The sequence below is a fragment of the Fringilla coelebs genome (assembly GCF_963513975.1).
Source record: "Fringilla coelebs genome assembly, chromosome: 8".
Taxonomy (NCBI): Eukaryota; Metazoa; Chordata; class Aves; order Passeriformes; family Fringillidae; genus Fringilla; species Fringilla coelebs.
In genome coordinates, this window is record NC_140066.1 from 33492039 (window position 1) to 33509703 (window position 17665).

A 17665-nucleotide genomic window follows, 5' to 3' on the forward strand; every position below is an offset into this window, starting at 1 on the left:
CTGGGATGGAGCTGGGACATGCTGGGATGGAGCTGGGTCATCCTGGGATGGAGCTGGGTCATCCTGGGATGGAGCTGGGACATGCTGGGATGGAGCTGGGACATACTGGGATGGAGCTGGGCCATGCTGGGATGGAGCTGGGCCATGCTGGGATGAGGTAGGACATACTGGGATGGAGCTGGGACATGCTGGGATGGAGCTGGGCCATGCTGGGATGGAGCTGGGACATGCTGGGATGAGGTAGGACATACTGGGATGGAGCTGGGACATGCTGGGATGGAGCTGGGAATGCTGGGATGGAGCTGGGACATACTGGGATGGAGCTGGGACATGCTGGGATGGAGCTGGGACATACTGGGATGGAGCTGGGACATGCTGGGATGAGGTAGGACATGCTGGGATGGGGCTGGGACATGCTGGGATGGAGCTGGGACAGGCTGGGATGGAGCTGGGACAGGCTGGGATGGAGCTGGACCACGCTGCCTGCTGGGTGTTGTAAGAAGGGGTGAGCTAGAAAGCCTTGGCTGTCTTTTGAAGTGATCAGAAAGCCACCAAAAAGAGCAGCAAAACAGCCTGGCAGTAATTTTCACTTGGTGGATACCTCTGTGCTATAGCTTTGTGATTATACAAAGTAAAAAGGAGAAAATGGGATTTTTACACCCTCTCGTGTGCCTGTGGCATGTTGTACAGGGATATTGTAGACACAGACACGTCTCTACTGCTCACATCTGACCCACCACTTCAATTTTCACAAATCACAGCTCATCAAGCCTTTGTGTAAGCACAGTGACGTTTCTGAGGGCACACAGAGGTGCAGCCACCTCACACTTGTGAAATGTCCATCTCCCTCTTCCCTCTGCCTAAACTGGGACCCTCCAAACCTCCTCTCACCTCCCCCTCCTCTTGCCTCACCTGCAGTGGCCCCAGGCTGGGTGTTCCTCTCTCTGAGCGTGCCATTCATCCCCTCACCAGTTTTACTGGGTGAAAATGCATTAAATGACCGAATTGTTTGTTTCCAAACAGCTTGCTGTGCAATCCCTGCTTTGACAGGAGCCCTCGCTGCCTTGCCATTTGCTCTGCACACGTGGCAGCTCCCAGGGACCCTCAGCAGACAGGGGGCAGGAACAAAACACCCTTTTTAGTCAGCCTTGGCATATCCCCCCCTACAAAACCCATGGAGGCTCTTGTCTATTGTGTCAGGGCTCTGGAGTTGATTAAGAGGGAAATTATTCATAGTAATGGCCCTATCCAGTTGATGCTCTCCTTTTTTTTTTTTAATTCCCAGAGTATGCATTTGTTTGAAGAGATAAGACAATCAGAAAGTTTTAAACTGGCTTTTATAGGACTATTAAATTTCCCAATAGCACCATAAAAATTAATAAAATCAACTGCTGCTATTCTAGCAAAAAATAAACAGACCTGGTATTAAGGGGTTTTTGATTCAAGGTTCTGTTGCTGCTGTTGCTGTACCAACAGGTACACATGGGTTTTGTTCCCTGGGATTAATCTCACTGGCAGGAACGGGGGGAAAATAGATCAATGACACTCAGCTTGGCCAAAACAGAGCATTGCTGTGTCTGGGGCACAACTGCTTCTGTGCAGGGCTTGGAATGAGGTGAGTTCTGAGGTCCCTTCCAACCTAAACCAGCCTGTGATTCTGCCCATCACAGCCACTTGGATAAAAGTTGTGCAGGTGATGTATCCAGCTGGGATCCATGAGGTCTTAATGGCAAAGCATCTCTCTTCAGCTGGGTTCACTCTTGTTCCCAAATATTTCTATTTTCTGCTTCTCCTGTGCCACACAGCTCGATTTGAATTTGTTGGATGGCTGTGTGGAGATGGATGCTGCTCCTCCTGTGTGCTCCTGAAAATGAGATTTTCCATTCCTGTAATGTAGTGCTTAAAACCTAACTCAGTGATACAAAAACAGCTCGCAGGTAGGAGCTGTCTAAATCATACATTGAAAATTCCCCATTACATTAGTGGGGGAAAAAATCTTTTCACATTACCTCTCTCAAGCTGCTTTAATCACTTTAAATCACTTTAAATGACTGTTATCAGTCATTTCATTTCCTTTCTTCCACTGAAACCTTACTGCTTTCCACTTCTGAGATGTTTTCAACCTGTACTTGGAACAGAACTTACTCCCTCCAGTGTAATTTTCATTTTAACCTTCCCTCAATGGCCTAGAAATAATAGATTGCTAAGATTGCTTTAATAGATTGGAAATTTAAAGCTTGTAGAGATAACCACCTGGATGATGTTACAACTGGATGGTAAGGCAAAGAATAACAAACCCTAAAAGTTACTGAGCTAAGACTTATGTTGTAAGGCTGCTGAAATGCTGGGCACTGTTATGGCTCTGTAATTAAATAACATTCCCTGGTGTTATGGTTCCACTGCTATTCCAAATCCTCTGCTCTGGAATTGCTTTCTTTAGTGGTGACTTGGAGAGAAGTGATTACTGATGGAGGAAAACAAATATTTTTAATATTCCCTTGTTGTCTTCTCAACAGTCTTTTCCTCCCTGTGGTCCTCCTAAAGCACTTGGGTGCTCTCTCCATGAATTTCTGGACACTGGAGGAGCTTTCAGCTGAAATTTTCAGGTTAATAACGTGCCTTCATCATTTGGGGTGGTGAACATAAACCATGGCAACCTGGTTAAAAATTCCAGCTTAGGGAACAGCCAGAAAGTTCTTTGTGAAAGCTGGGAGCAGTGGGGTTTTCTTGCCTTTGCCCCAGAATTCTGGGGTTTATGGAATGTTTTCTTGAGAATGGCTGACTTTAATTCGTGACATCTCCCGTGACCAGGTGCCCACCCCTGCTGTCTGTGGCAGGATCTTAGGAAGATCCTAATGATTGATTGATTGAAATGATTGATTTTCAGAGAATCCCAGAACAGTTTGGGCTGGAAGGGACCTTAAATCCCACCCAGTGCCCCCCCTGCCATGGGCAGGGACACCTTCCACTGTCCCAGGCTGCTCCAAGCCCATCCAACCTGGCTTTGAACATGGCTTGAGGCACCCACAGCCTCTCTGAGCAACCCAATGGACATCCAGTGGGTTCTCTGTGGTGCCAAATACCTTCTAAAAATACCTGGTAATTTCAGGGCTCCTGCTGAAACCTCGTGGTGTTCAAACATTCCCTCAGCGTGTGATTTTCCCTGCTGCAACCAACAGCTACAAAGGGCCAGCAACAGCCTCCAGTACTCAGCACATAAACACAGAGTATTTATCTCCAAACCATTTATTTTTAGCCTGCTTTTCTCAGATTCTAGTGGGGAGATGCTGCACTGTGATCCCTGTGCTTTCCTTATTTATCAGGCCTGGAACCACAGGAAATATCACTCCATTCAGTTTGTGTCCTCCTCCCGTGGAAATGCTTTAGCATAAATATACTGAAGTTTCTCTCCAATTCCATGTGATATCTATGACAAACTCTTTCCAAGATTTCTCATCTCCATCAGCAGTTTTCAAATGTCACTTTCCAACTCAGGGAAACAGCACTGGTCTAAAGAGAATTAAAGAGAGAAGAACACTTTATTTTAAATATATTTGCCTCAGGTTTTCCTAGAATCCAGAACTTTGAGGTCAGTAGCGACTGTTTCTTCCAAACTTCCTCCCTGACACAAGATTAACAAACAATCTTGCACTAATTAATCTCAAAGGAACTACCTGGGAAGCACAAACCAGTTGTGCACAGCTTTTAAAGCAATCACACTCCTACCAGAACTGTTGTTTATCAGGGCGTGTTCCCATTTTCCCAGAGTTTTTCTCCATAGACCTCAAATTCAAAAAAAATGTTCTCACTGCCATATTTGTTAATTTTGCACACAAAAAGAAACCTGAGTGAGGTTTGGTTTGTTTTTTTCCCCCTGAGCCTGGACGAGACAGCAGCCAGTGTAGGATGGCTGAGAGCTGGGGCTTCCCAATCCCATTGGGATCCCATGCCATGGGTGCTTCCCAGGATTGCTGAGCAGCTGCAGGGCTCACCCACGCAGGTGGGGAGACAGCAGCTCCCCAGCAAATATTTGGGATGACTCAAACCAGCTTCCAAAACAAGGCTGTGCATCGTGGGCTGACCTCGTCAGAAATAAACTCTGAGTGAGCGCGTTGGGGATTCACCACGTGGCATTAACTCACCACAGATGGGACAGCAGGATGGGGGTTTGCAGGGAGCTCTCTAGACATTCTGGAGTTAATTAAAATGTCACTGAGGTATTAATAGTGTGAATCACTCTGGTTTTTTTGAGGGAGCATCAGTTTGGTGGGCTCAAACCCTTCCCTGTGCTGCTGGATCCTGTTGGGGATGGGAGCTCACCAGACCTGTGGGCTGCTGTGGTGCATCCAGGCGTGGGCCCAGCAACCAGCCCTTGTGCCAGCTCATCTTCCAGGCTGAGGAAGAGCTGCCAGTGCAGGTGGTGGAGGAATGCTCCTGACTGTAAATCCCACAATCCCAGCAATCAGACAGATATGATGACATCTGCTTGACAAATCCAACACACCGGGTATCTCCTGCCTGACAACTCTACAAATTCCTTTGCAGCCTGTGAATATGGAAGGCTGTCAGTCAAAACTCTCTTATGTCTTTTACTCACATCAAATTCTTGACTTTATCATAAATAACAGGGAGTTAATTACTGCTCTGATGTGATCGACTCCAGAGGTGCCCCAGAAATGTCACAGTTATTAAACTGATTGCCCTGGCTTGCCTCTACTCCTTATAACATTTATTTTAACCTGGTCCTTAGCACACAAAAACCTACCAGCAGTGTAAATAGATTCTCCAGTAAGTAAATTCTAGTCCAAGTCAGAAAAAACGATGTCTTGGAGCAGGATCCACCCACACTCTGAGCTGATCTTGAAATATCATTCTCATCAAGTTCTGGCACATGATGCAAATCCCAGGACTGGAGTTGCAGGACATCAGGCAGCGAGGCTACACAAACATTGGCAAGACTTCTCCTCTTCCTTGCACTGGGTTTGCCTCAGACACAGAAGTCCATGCCTCTCAGCCTGCAGTGGAATATTGGAAACAAGGAGAAGGCAACAGAGCCTCCCATGGCGCCTCCGGCCAGAGGGGAGAGGTGGGAGGGTTTCCTCTCTCATCCCCACTCTCCTGCCTCCTCCCCACCCTCCTCCTTCCCTCCTATCCCTTTCTCATTCCATTCCTCCCCAGGGAATGCTGACTTGCTGCAGAGGCTGTTTTAAGGAGTGACAGGGGTCCAGCATCAGTGGGATGTGCATCACTCAGCGGCAGCACATCAACGCCCCTGGGGATGAGCTGTGCTCCCTCTAAACCCAGCATGAACCCACTCAGGGGAGGCAGAGAATGAAATTCAGGCTGGAGCTGGAGCCATGGACTTGTGGGCTAGCTGGGAAACCTGACATGAATTCCCACCTTGGATCTGCTGGCCCCTTTTGAGAAGTGCTGCTCTGTTGTTCAGCTTGGACTCACTCCAGCAATGCCCAGAGGAACCCTGCAATGTGGTGATCACAACATTCCATCACCATGATGTCATTTTGGGGGGTTGGAATTGGATGATCTTTAGGGTCTCTTCCAACCCAAGCCTGTCTGTGACTCTGATTTTTCAAGAAGCAAGATCTTTCTTTGGAGAAAACAGCCCAGTTTGCATTTGAGAGGGCTGGCAGCAACGGGGCTATTGATCTTCCTTCCCTAAACACATTGTTCTTGTGATTGAAATGAAATATGTGAACTGCATTTAAAAGATTTCTCTGCTTCTACAGTGTGTCAGAGCTTGCCCTCGGACATCAGTGGATATTAACTCATCATATTCTCATTTATATGTAAACTCCAAGATGCTGATGGAGTCAAGTACTGTGCTGTGTGTGTACTTGAGGACCTAATTTTGTGCTGTGTATTATTTTATAGTTATCAGGCTGGGCTCTGCTGGCTTGACTCTACTGCCTTTAAAAGAGAGCAGGGGAAGAAGAATGGATTTTGCAGTTGTTTGATGGGTGGAATGAAAATGTCCTGCCCAAACCAAAACTGCATATGGGCTATTTGTAAACATTTGCCTTGTTTACTTCCAGTAACAATGCAGCCTGTTTTTCATACAGGAAATTCTTTCAGAGCAAAAACCAACACACATTTTTGTCAAAATGTTGGGTTTGAAATCAGCCGAGCTTTGTTTCCAAACAAACAAATCTGTAGGTAATTTGATTTAAAATTAGCAAGCAATAAACCTGGGTTTTTTCTTGATCAGAACTATTTTTGCGTGGGTGATCCTGCCACGCAGACAAGAAGTGATTTGTCCTCAGGTCTGTTCTTGGGGTGAGCCAAATCAGCTGAAGACTTGCGAAATGCAACTTTTCCCCATCATTTGGTGGTTCAAGAAGCCTGGGAAGTTTTGTTTCTGTGTCCAGGGACAGAGACACACAAGGGGAGTGCTGAGGGACCCTACACACCTGGATTTACCCGTGGGTACACACTAAATATGAGGCACAACCCTGACCAAGACGCTTTGTACCCACAAAAACCAGCAAAGAGAGGAGGAAAACTTTTGGCTGAGATGTAAATCAGAGGTTCATCTTTTCCCCCCTCGGATTTTTGTCCAAATTTTGTACTGCAGTGCTACAGATTTTCTACTAACCTTCCTTTCTGTCAGTGTTTTTGGGATGGAATTAGTGCCAGGTACACAGGGTGGGAACTGAGCCAGAAAGGTGAAAGCTGCTCACAGATCAAATCCCCAGAAACTCTGTGTTTTGGTTTAAATCTCTACAGAACTCTTTGAGGGTGCATTTTATGACCTGGAGAAGAACATGAGTGCAGAATTAACAGCTCTGAATTTGTCAGAGGGGCAGATGCAGCTTCACCCTCAGTACCTCAAGTGCTCCAGGGGCCAGGCCAGGAGCTGCTGGTGATTTGTGTCACTGCAGCTGCCTCAGGCAATAAGATTTGGATGGGTCCCAGCACCTGTGTGGGTGAGGAGTCAGGGATTGAGGAGATTCTTTCCCTGCCCACGTGTGTTTAAAGATGGAAGGCTAATTTTGTGATACCTGCCACGTTCCGGTGGTGGGTTTTTATATAATCTCATTTTGCAACTGAGAAGGAAAGCCTTCCTTTTCAGATAAATCCACTCCAGTTAAGTAAAGCTGGGAGCCTTTCTCTTCTGCCTGATTTTAATACCTCTAATTTATCAGTTGCAGATTTGTATCTAAGTCCTGCTGTAGCTTCTCTACAGCCCAGACAAAATTTGAAACGTTGAAAACTCCTGTCTTTCAAAAGAACAGATTTTATCTTAGAAGATTTGGGGTTTGGATGTTTAAAAAAAAATGAGTAAATCACGATTCTGTGTTATTCTAAAGACAACATGTCTGGCTGGTGGAGACTCCCACCTCTTTCTGGGTTGCTTGCTTTGGGACAGCCAGGAGGATGTGAGCAGCTGCCACGCAAAGAGAGCGTGAAAAACATGAAAAACACAATTCTTTTGTCTTCTCATGAGTCATCCCAGCCTCCCAGTCTCTCCCTTCCCACACCCCAGAGAAGCAGGGGAGGACTGCAGTGCTGGCAGTGACAGGGGCAGGTGGGTGAGCCCAGCATGGCTCTGTGTGTGTGTGTGTGCCAGGTCAGGGAATGGGACCTGCTGAAATCGAGCACAGGGAAGAGGGAAAAGATCCTGAGGGCTCAGAGCAAGGGCTGGGATTCCCCATCCAGAAGTGGTCAGCAAAGAAAATGTAATTGCAAGTTGAAAGCCTCTTGGTTTTGCTGCTGTTTATAGCAGCCTTGGTTCTGGGTGTTTGTTTGAAGATGCTGTCCCTGTGGCAGGGAATGATGAATCCATCCCAATTGCTGTGGAGAAGGAGCTGCTGTCAAACCAGGAATGCTGGGCAATCCACAAAGGCCCTCTAGGGTTGCTGGAGAAACATCTCCAGCCCCAGCCAAGCCAGCTATCCCATCCTGCTCATGGTTATCCCACCCATGTTCATCACAGAATCATGGAGGAGTTTGGGTTGGAAGGGACATGAAATCCCACCTAGTTCCAACCTTCCTTTACACCAGATCCCCCAGTGCTTTCTTCCTTGATGGGTTTTTGGGGTCTCCAGGTGCACAGATGCTCTAGCACAGCCTGCACAGCCCTGAGTGCTCCTTCCACAGCCCCTCCCGAGGCTGGCTGCAGGATCCCTCCTGCCAGAGCATTCCTGGAACCCCTGTGTGATCCTGGAAAGGACTGTGCTCTCTGCTAGTCCTGAAGATTTTGAGCTCTAAAACTCTCTGCAAAGTTTTAATTGCAGGGAAAAAAAAATGTTGTTTTTTTTTTAAATAGACTGTCCCAGAGGAAAATGGAGCTGAGAAGTTATTTTCCTTGTCTGGTGGTCTGATCTAGAGCTGCTTGTCACACACAGATGTGTGCAGCAGCTCCAGCACCGACACCCACAGATTAACTTCCATGAGCAACTTCAGGCTTCATCTGCTGCTTTCTTGCACAGGAAACTCGAGCCCAGGTTGATTTTTGAAGCTGGCTGTTGCTGAAATAATTCCCCACCTTGGTCTCAGCAGTGCCAGTGGCTCCCAAAGCAGTGGGGCAGGTGGGTCCTGGTGGTGCCACGGGGGTGGCAGTGGCAGGGCTGGGAGCACCTGGGTGGGAGCAGTCCTGCCTCCACCTGGGATGAGGCAGTGCCAGGGATTTCACAGCCTCTGGAGGGATTTAAAGATGTGGGGATGTGGGGACATGGGGTGGCAGTGGCCTTGGCAGCACTGGGTGAATTGACACAGTGCTCCCAGGGGTCTTTCCCAACCTAAACAACTCTATGATTGTGCAGATTTTTCAGAGCTCTCACCACACTGAATGATGCTGTGAATGTCTGTGGGTAGCAGCTCTCTTGCTCATGCACCCTTCAGTGGGTTTTATGCCAAAAAGTGCTTTCTGCTGCTCCTGAGCAATTCTTTGCACAGCACTTCACATCTCCTGCACCCCTCCTTGGGCAGTGTCAGCCCTCACCTCAACTCTCCTCACTCAGCACCAAGCCCAGGTGTTGCATCACACAAAACTTTTGCTTTATTTCTCTCTTTTTCAAGCTTTCTGAAGCCCCCAGCTCATTCAAAAGGCATTATTTTTATTATACCCTTGTAAGTGCTCGTAGAAATGCCACATCCTGGTGTTTAGTGTTATGCCTTTTTCATCTGCCTCCCAGTACCAGATTCCCTCAGCTGAACCATTCCCCAGCTGCTTCTTCAGGGTGGCTCCAGCACCTGAAGCTTTTTTCTGAAGGCTGATTACCCTTCTGGTTTGTTTTGTTGACATTGATAGAATTTCCTCCCTTGCTGATGAGATTCTTCGACTCAGTCCACTTGTGCTGCAGTAATCCCAGGTAAAAAAACAACAAATCAAAAAAAAAATAGGCAATAAGAATCAAACAGCTTGGGAAGCCTGCAAGTGAAGAACAGAATTCTGAAGCAAATCCACCTCCTGAGCCCTGTCCCTTGGCTCTGTGTGCACAGGGATGAGCTGGCACAGGATGTGCATCTCTCCACTCAAGTGTGTGACTGCTCCTCCACCCAGCCCCAAACAAAAACCCCACTTTTCCCTCCCACTGCTCCAATCTGTTGGCACTGATCCTCATTTGGAGACAAGAGGGCTGGGAGCTCTGCTCACCCCAAGCAGGGCTCCCCATTTCTGAGCTCATCAGCCACCCCTGAACTTTCCCAGGTGGGATTTCCAAACTTTCCCCTCTCTGTTCATCAGCTCCCCTTCTGCAGAGGGAATTAGCTGACTACAAACTGAATAAAACAAAAACTTAAGTCACTTTCAGGTTACTCAAAAAGAGAAACAAGGCTGAGAAATGACAAGTTCCTTGAGGGAATTTGTCAAATAGGAAACAACTTGCTGTTTTCTGGGCTCTCTGACATCACTGGGAGCTGGGATCTTGCATCCCTAACCGGCCATAACTTTTTCTTCTTCTAGAAAATGGGGTATTTAATGTAATGCTCAATTTTTTTCCCCCTGAAAATCTTCTTAGGGACATAGAAATGGATGTTAATGTATGCAAGTCCATTACTGAGTATGGTAATGAAGCAGTCGTGGCCAATGGTGAAGCTTGAATTAAGCACACTTCAGAAAACAAACACAACCCCTCCAGAATTCCTATTCAACATTTGTAATGGAATAAAACTCCTAATAAAATGTTTTCCCCAAGAAGCAATAAATTCTGGAAACATGACTGTATTTACTTAGACCTTTTGTAATGAGAACGTTTTTCTCAGGCAGGAAAACTGCTCTTTATGGGAAAATTCAGTAAATACAATTATGCAACTGTTTTCCTGAGGCTTTTACAAACCTGTGCTGCTGCAAAAGCTCAGCAGACCAGTCCAGCAGTGTGTGTGGAACTCAGAGAAAATATTTCTCAAGCATTGAAAACACATATGTACTTTTCTCTTTCTGTATCTCATTCATATAATTAAAAACTCCTCCAAACCCTCAGCAGAGATCTGAAAAAACCTGATTCATTTTTCACCAGGAGAGAGTTCAGGCCATAAATCTTCTGAAATGAAACGTGACAAATCTCCACTTGCAACTTCTTGAGAAATGCTTTTTCTTAAAAGCATTAAAAGTAAAAATGCCATATTTATTTATTTGGGGGAAGGGAAATAAATGGATTTAAATTTATGATTTCATCTAGGAAAAATGTATCAAGTATCACTAGGATTGATTTTTTTTTTTTAAGTAGATGCTGACCACCTAAATGCTGCTGTTGCCTCTGGAATTAACAGGGAGCTCACACACACCCCAGAGCTGATGTGAGACATTTTTCTGCTGTGTGTTGGACTCACATTCAAAGTTAAACACTCACCACTAAATTTTAAGTGGGTTTTTACCCAATTTTACATCCCCTGGGGTGTTTCAGGAGGCTCAGAAGGCACAAACCATCCCAAGCCACCCCACAAGGATGCTCAGGCAGCTCTGCTGGGTCTGAGGCTGTGACAGCCAAGGAGAGACACTGGAGCCCCCTGCACCCCTAAATGGGGGGATAAAAACCCTCTCCCACCCCTCTGGGAGCTCTAATCCACCTACACTCCTTACTGGGGTGATAAAAACCCTCTCCCACCCCTCTGGGAGCTCTAATCCACCCACAATTCTTACTGGGGGCATAAAAACCCTCTCCCATCCCTCTGGGAGCTCTGGGTGCAGCTGCTGTCACCTCTCCCATGGTTTCAATCCATTCAAACCCCCAAAAACCATTTTCACTCAGGACAAACAACGTGGCAAATGATAATCTCTGCAGGATGTGCTGTTTGTGTTTCCTCTGGTGAGTCTGTGCTTCACCACGTCATAAAACAAAAAAAATGAGGGGAAAGAGTTATTTGGGTTTTGTGGCTTTTGGATAGGTAAGTTTTAAAACATTATACAAACATGAAATCATTTTGTTTGGGTTTTCTAGAGCAAAACTGAAGCCAAACAAAGATAAATCAGGAGCAAATGTTTTCTGGGGCAAAGATGGGCTGGAATGGTGATGCACTGTGCAACTCCTGTTAAAACCACACCTCACAACATGTATCCATGTTTTATACCTCTGCTTGCATCTCTGAGAGATAATTATTTTCCTAACAATATTCAAAAAGGAAGATTCAACTCCTTAAGGCAATTTGGAATAAGTTTGGCAAAAAGTATCTGCATTACTTAAGGATGATATATTTACCTTGAAAACAAAATACCTTTATTTCTCTCTCAAATTACTAATTATCCAGGTGGTAACACTGCCAGATTAGAAAATTACCTGTAAATAAGCTGGAAGATCCATCAGTTAGAGTAATGTAAAAATTTTATAAAGTATACTCTAGATCATCTGCATTCACAAAGAGCCTCATTTCCTTCCTCCTAACTCTGTAATTTATCATATTTCATTAAGCTTTAATCAGGAGACTTAAGTCTTATTCTGTCTCAAATTAGTTTTAAGCAGAATATGAAGTACAAGTACTGCTAATTTATAATATTTTACACACCCTTTATCCTGCTGAAGAATGGACTGAAGGAATTGTTGCATTTTCTTCTCACCTGGCCTAAAAAGAGCAAATAAATGCCCAAGGAGAGCCTCAGGCTGGAGTCAGTCAGGTGCAAAGCAACCAGGACAACTCTCAGCATCAAACTGCAGATTTTTTCTGCCTCTAACACGTGATCACCCAGAGAATCCCCAAAGCCCTCACTGATTTTGAAAGATTATCACAAATCAGGTTTAAAATTCTAATATTTTTAATTAATACTCCGAGGAAGGGAGGGAATTTAATGGGCACAAGGGACAAAACAGGCATAATTTGGAAATGTATGAACCAGCGAAGCAGGAAAGCTAAAAAATTATTCCAGATGAGAAGAAATGAATGAAGGAAATAAAAAAACTTTCTCCATCAGCCATGGCAAAGCTGTGTGGAGGAAAAACATGCAGAGAGAAAGGGATCCAGAGGGGCCTGGTCTGTCTCAGGTCCCTGTGAACAGGGACTGTCCCCTCTGCTGAATTAGCAGAGGAGAAATTCAAGGTGCTGTGGGTGGAGGTTCAGGGGGTCCCCCTTTGAATCCCCCCTGGTTTTGGCAGGCAGCACCCCCAGCATCCCCCCATCCTGTTCCCTGGGTGCTGAGAGATGGAACCCAAGGGCTGAGAGGGGGAAATACCCCGGCAGAAGAAAGAAGCAACCTCTGAGGTTCAAAATCTGCGCTTGAATCAGTTCATTAATCCCACCCTGCAAATCAGAGCAGAGGGGAGGAGGGGAGGATGTGAGGAATTCACAGAGTCCAGGACAAAAATAGCATTATTAAACACTTCATCTCTTTTTTGGGCATTTTCCCAATGACTTCTAAATCTCCCCAGGCTTATAGAGAAAGGGAAAATAAAAAAGTTTACATCCTTTATGTGCAGGTTTTAGAAGACAACCTTGAGCAGGGAAGGACTGCAGCTCTCCCACCCTCGTGTCTGGGAGCTCAGCAGCAGCTGATGCATCTTGCATGAAATCCCCCAAAAACAGGAGCACAGGTGATGCTCCAGCTGCAAAATAAAGGAAGAGAGAAATCCCACTCAGAAATAATCCTAGAGGGAGTTGGCAGAGGTGAGGATTACGGCAGCTTGAAACAAAAGTTAGAATGAAATGAAAGATTAGGCAGTTCTTTTGTTCTTCAGCAGGAAAAGTGCTTGTGTAGCACTTTTCCCCAAACTCTGACATCCCCAGCAGAGAATATGAGAAGAATGTGCAATTTTTCTTCCATTAAAAAAACCTCTGCCATTAAACATTCGTTACTTGACAACCTAAAATTCGATACCTGATTTTTGTAGTCCCAGATTATCTCTGGGCTTGCCAAGTGTAAATTAACTTCTGTTTGTCTCTTTTATTGAAATACATCTAGCCCTGCTTGCTCTTGTGCTATAAAATACAGTTATTCCTTAGAAAAACACTCATACAGAGCAGGGAAGGAATAAAGTGACTGGGGGGGATGTTGGTAGCTGGGCAAAGTGAGAGCAGAACTTTTGCAAAAGAAGCTTTGCTGGAAAGATTAATTATTATTGGAATCTATTTCAGATTTAGAAAGACAGGTTTTCATGGACATGGTGGCAAATCCCCTTAAATCTGGATTCCATAACTATGGGAGAGAGGGAAGGGGTGGCTGAAATAGGATAGGATGATAACAGGAACAGGAGCCAGCACCCAAATCAGATTTGTGCATAATCAGCTCAGGCAATTAAAGCCTGGGAAAGCTTTTAAAGGCTCATGTGATCCTCAATGGCTGAGGTGAAGATGTAAGTGAGTATGTCCACAAAACACAGGGTTTATTTCTCTAGCTCCACTGGAAATGCAGTGAGTCTGGCAGGCCTGAGCTGCAGAGGGCTGGAAATGGACAGGAGGGTCTTTGATTTATAGATTTATAGGGAGGGTCTTTGATTGATAGGTTTATAGGGAGGGTCTTTTATTTATAGATCTGCTCCAGTTTCAATCCAGCTCAAGCCATCAGCAGCTCAAAGCTGGGTATTTCCCTCTGCCCAAGGCTGGGAGCTGCAGGAGCTGCCAGCCCTGGGAAATCCACCAGGATCAGGAGCTGGGGGGACAGAGCACAGGGGTTTGCTGCAGAAATCCCAGGGGGATTGGGGCACAGGCTCCTCCAGAAACCCCTTTCCTGGGAGAGGGGGTGGTTTTGAACCCTGCCCATCCACCCCAGGTGCTTTGCCCTGCAGGGAATGAGACATTCCTAGAGTACCCAACATTTAGCTGAAGGTGCTGTTTGCACAGCTCCATAAACACAGCCCTGAGGATGTGGTTGGACACAGGAATGGGGCAGTGGTGGCCCCGTCCTCTGGCCTGTCTGGCACTGCCACAGGCTGCAGCTGAGCTCCTCGTGAAGACCACAATCCTCCAGAGGTCATGGCTCACCCAAATCACTGCTTCAGACAGCTGAGAGCAAAGACAAAAACAGCAAAGTTAAATCTGCACTTGGCAAAAAAAAGAGAAAAAAAATATAAAAAGAAAAAGAGTTATCTGATGATAACCAGAAGACAAATAATTGCAAATAAAAGCAATGCAGACAGACCAGCAATGTGAAGTGATGCATGAATGTTAAACACTGAGTGCCCACTGTATGTGTTGGTGGGGGAAGGAAGGAAGGTGCAGGGTGGGTTCTCTGACACCCCCCTGCAGACCCAGGGCTGCCACCCTGAGGTGCCACAATTTTCAGTTTACAGCAGGATTTCTGACAGACTGAGGAAAATCACTGCTGGGCGTTGCCAAGTGAGTGCATCATCCTCCCTGCCCTCAGCTCTGGATTATTTTGAGGACACCAGCTCTTCCCCAGGCATGGGGGGAGGAGGAGGAAGGAGGCAGGGAAGGGGCACAGGGAGGTGAGCAGACACCCAGACAGCTTTGGCTCCCTCAGAACAAACCCCTGCTTTGGGCAGAGCTGACCACACTGTCTAGGCACTGTATATATAGGATGGAGCAGGAGTTTTGCTCCACATTCCATTTCTGTGGTTTAACATATAGCAGAGCTTTATGAGCCAGCACACATCAAGGCTGAGCCTTTCACTGAGCTTTTTCCAGGGAGTGGGGTCCTTATCTCCTCTTAGGAAATGAAAACTTGGGCAAATTTGCTTTTCCAGGTTGAAGAAACCACAGAAATGTGAAGGCCATTTTTATAAATAACATCATGCATTGAATTCCACTACTCCTTTCTACTTTTATTCATGGCTCAGCTGCATGAAGTGTTTCTTATTGGAACAAATGTGTCTTTATTTTTTATTAAAAAAAAAAAAACAACACCAAAGCAGCTTTACAGCAATTCTTCCTTCCAGTTGAAGCTCCTGACTCCCAGTTTTGTCCCAACCAGGCATGATGGTCACCTCATTTTGAATTAGAGCTGATTTATTGGAGGAGCTGAGCTGATCTCCCACCCTGCCTGATGTCCACAAGTGTCACCTCCTGCTCCTGCTTGGAGGGCATGGAAGATACAGCAGAAAAAACAGGATGGTTCATTAATGAGCCTTTCTCAGTCCATGCCAATTGCAACTCGAATGTTCCTATTTTCAAAGGATACAAAACGTTTCCTAGCAAGGCTGGAAAACCAAACTCATGGTAATCCTTCAGAGTGGAAAAGACTTGCAGCTTGAATCAACAAGAAAAGGTGAGAATATTGCCTTCACTCCAGTAATGCCACCAACTCCAGCTGCATCCACCTCTGGGCAGAAAAGTGTTGCTTTCATACCACAAAAAAGAAAAAAATACAAATTACAAACAGAGCCACAAGTGGAGATGGGCATTGCACTCTTAAATTCATCACAACCTGGAGTTGCAGCCCCAGCTATCTTCAATTATTTGCATGGCTTTTTAGTGACAATTTTTCAACCAAAGCACACGGAAATCTGTGATGTGTTACAGAGCTCCTGCATGCTACAGCCTTTCCAGGCAAACAGTTCAATTAATTTCAGCAGGGAAATGAATGGTAAATTCCAGCTGAAAAGAAACTTACAGAGACCTTTCTGTGCAATACAAGTGAAAACACAGAAAATTGCTTGCAAGACCCAGACACTGGGGAAGATAACAGAGATGCCCAGGCAGCTTGGCCTGGTTTTCCAGCCACAAGCAGCAATTTAGGCAGAAAATTGGGACTGCCTGGTTTTTTAGCCATCAGGATGTGTGACTTGAGGCTGTTTGAGCACACAGACCAGTGTCAGCACTTTGACACTTTATTCACCCTGACACTTTATTGCTCTTTCTTTAAAAGCCCTGCCAGCTCCTAGCTCCACACCAGCAGAATTCAGCCAGACCCAAGCAAACCCCAAGGAGGTGGCAGGGCTTTTAATTCACCCCAGAGGCCGTGGGAAGAAGGATTTCTCCTGTTGAGAAGCAGAGTCAGTGTTGAGGAGCGGGCTGGCTGAGGCCACAGCTCTTTGCAGAAAATGCAGACAAAAATAAAACTCTCCAGCAAACAGAAGCTGTCATGTCATCCCTGCTCTTCTCCTGATGCAAGAAACCTGGAGAGCCAAGAAGGGAGCAAGTCAGACATTTTCCCAGGCACAAGGCATTTAAAATAGTCCCAAGTGGGGTTCCCCATCCTTCAGCTTCCCTCACGTTTCGGTGTGAAAAATGGGTGGAAACATTTTCACAATGGGAAGGAGGTGATGGATGCCTGGTGCTGCCAACAAGTGGAACATGGAAACTTCCCTCCCTTCTTTGCTGAACAGCAAAGAAAAAAAACATGGACTTCAGAGGCTTCATGATGGCTCATTTTGAGGGAAAACACCACAAGTACTGGAAAAAAAGCAACAATTTTCCCAAGTTTTTGCAGCCAAACGAGCAGAAGTGAATGAGAATCCAGCAAAGACCATTCAGACTGGTAGAGAAGGGAATTGTGCACTGTTCACAAAATTCTGTAGAGAGGAATGAAATCCTTCATTAGAGAACAATTCAACTTAGGTGTGCCATAAACTGGTACTCAGGCAAGTGTCATGCCAGAAAATAGTGTTAAAAATCAATCAGAAAGGCCAGTAAAGCAGAAATATTGTATTGGAGAAAAATGCCACCGAAGGGTTCTGTAGCCTAAGACATTAAGTTAAAGTTAAAATTGCACCTTTGAAGATTGTTAGGTTTGGGGGGGGGGGGGAAGGAGATAGAGGTAGGTTATAAAATATGGTTAATTCTCAAGAACCGTGGGACTTTTGCACAGGAACAGAAAAGCATAAATGAAACACCAGGGTACAATGTATCCATCATCAGATGAATATGGAAATAAAAAATAAGTGATGAAATGTGTCAAATCTGCCAAAGGATTGGGGCTGGGGAAGATCCACATTGATGGATCCAGACATAAAGGAGCTGCAGTGCAGATGACTCCACACTGCAGGCAGAGGCCACATTTTAATGCTTCCTTAACAATAATGTGCTTTTTTGATAATCCTCCCTCAAAGCAGGCCAGGCACAGTTGGATTCTGCCAAAGAAAGCCTGGAGAGGACCCTGCCCACCGCTGGTCATCTGTCCTGCAGGCAGGACCTTGGCTATTCCAGATTAAACACCATGCCAGAACTTCTCATCCCAACAGTCTAGGAAAAAAAAAAATGGAGCTGAGACAGTTTAAATGCTTTTCAAATAACTCCTAATAATATCTTAGCTTCTTCAGAGCAGCTTTTCAAAGCATGAAATGTCACCAACTTCAGTTTTGTATAACAAAAAGCTGAGAAC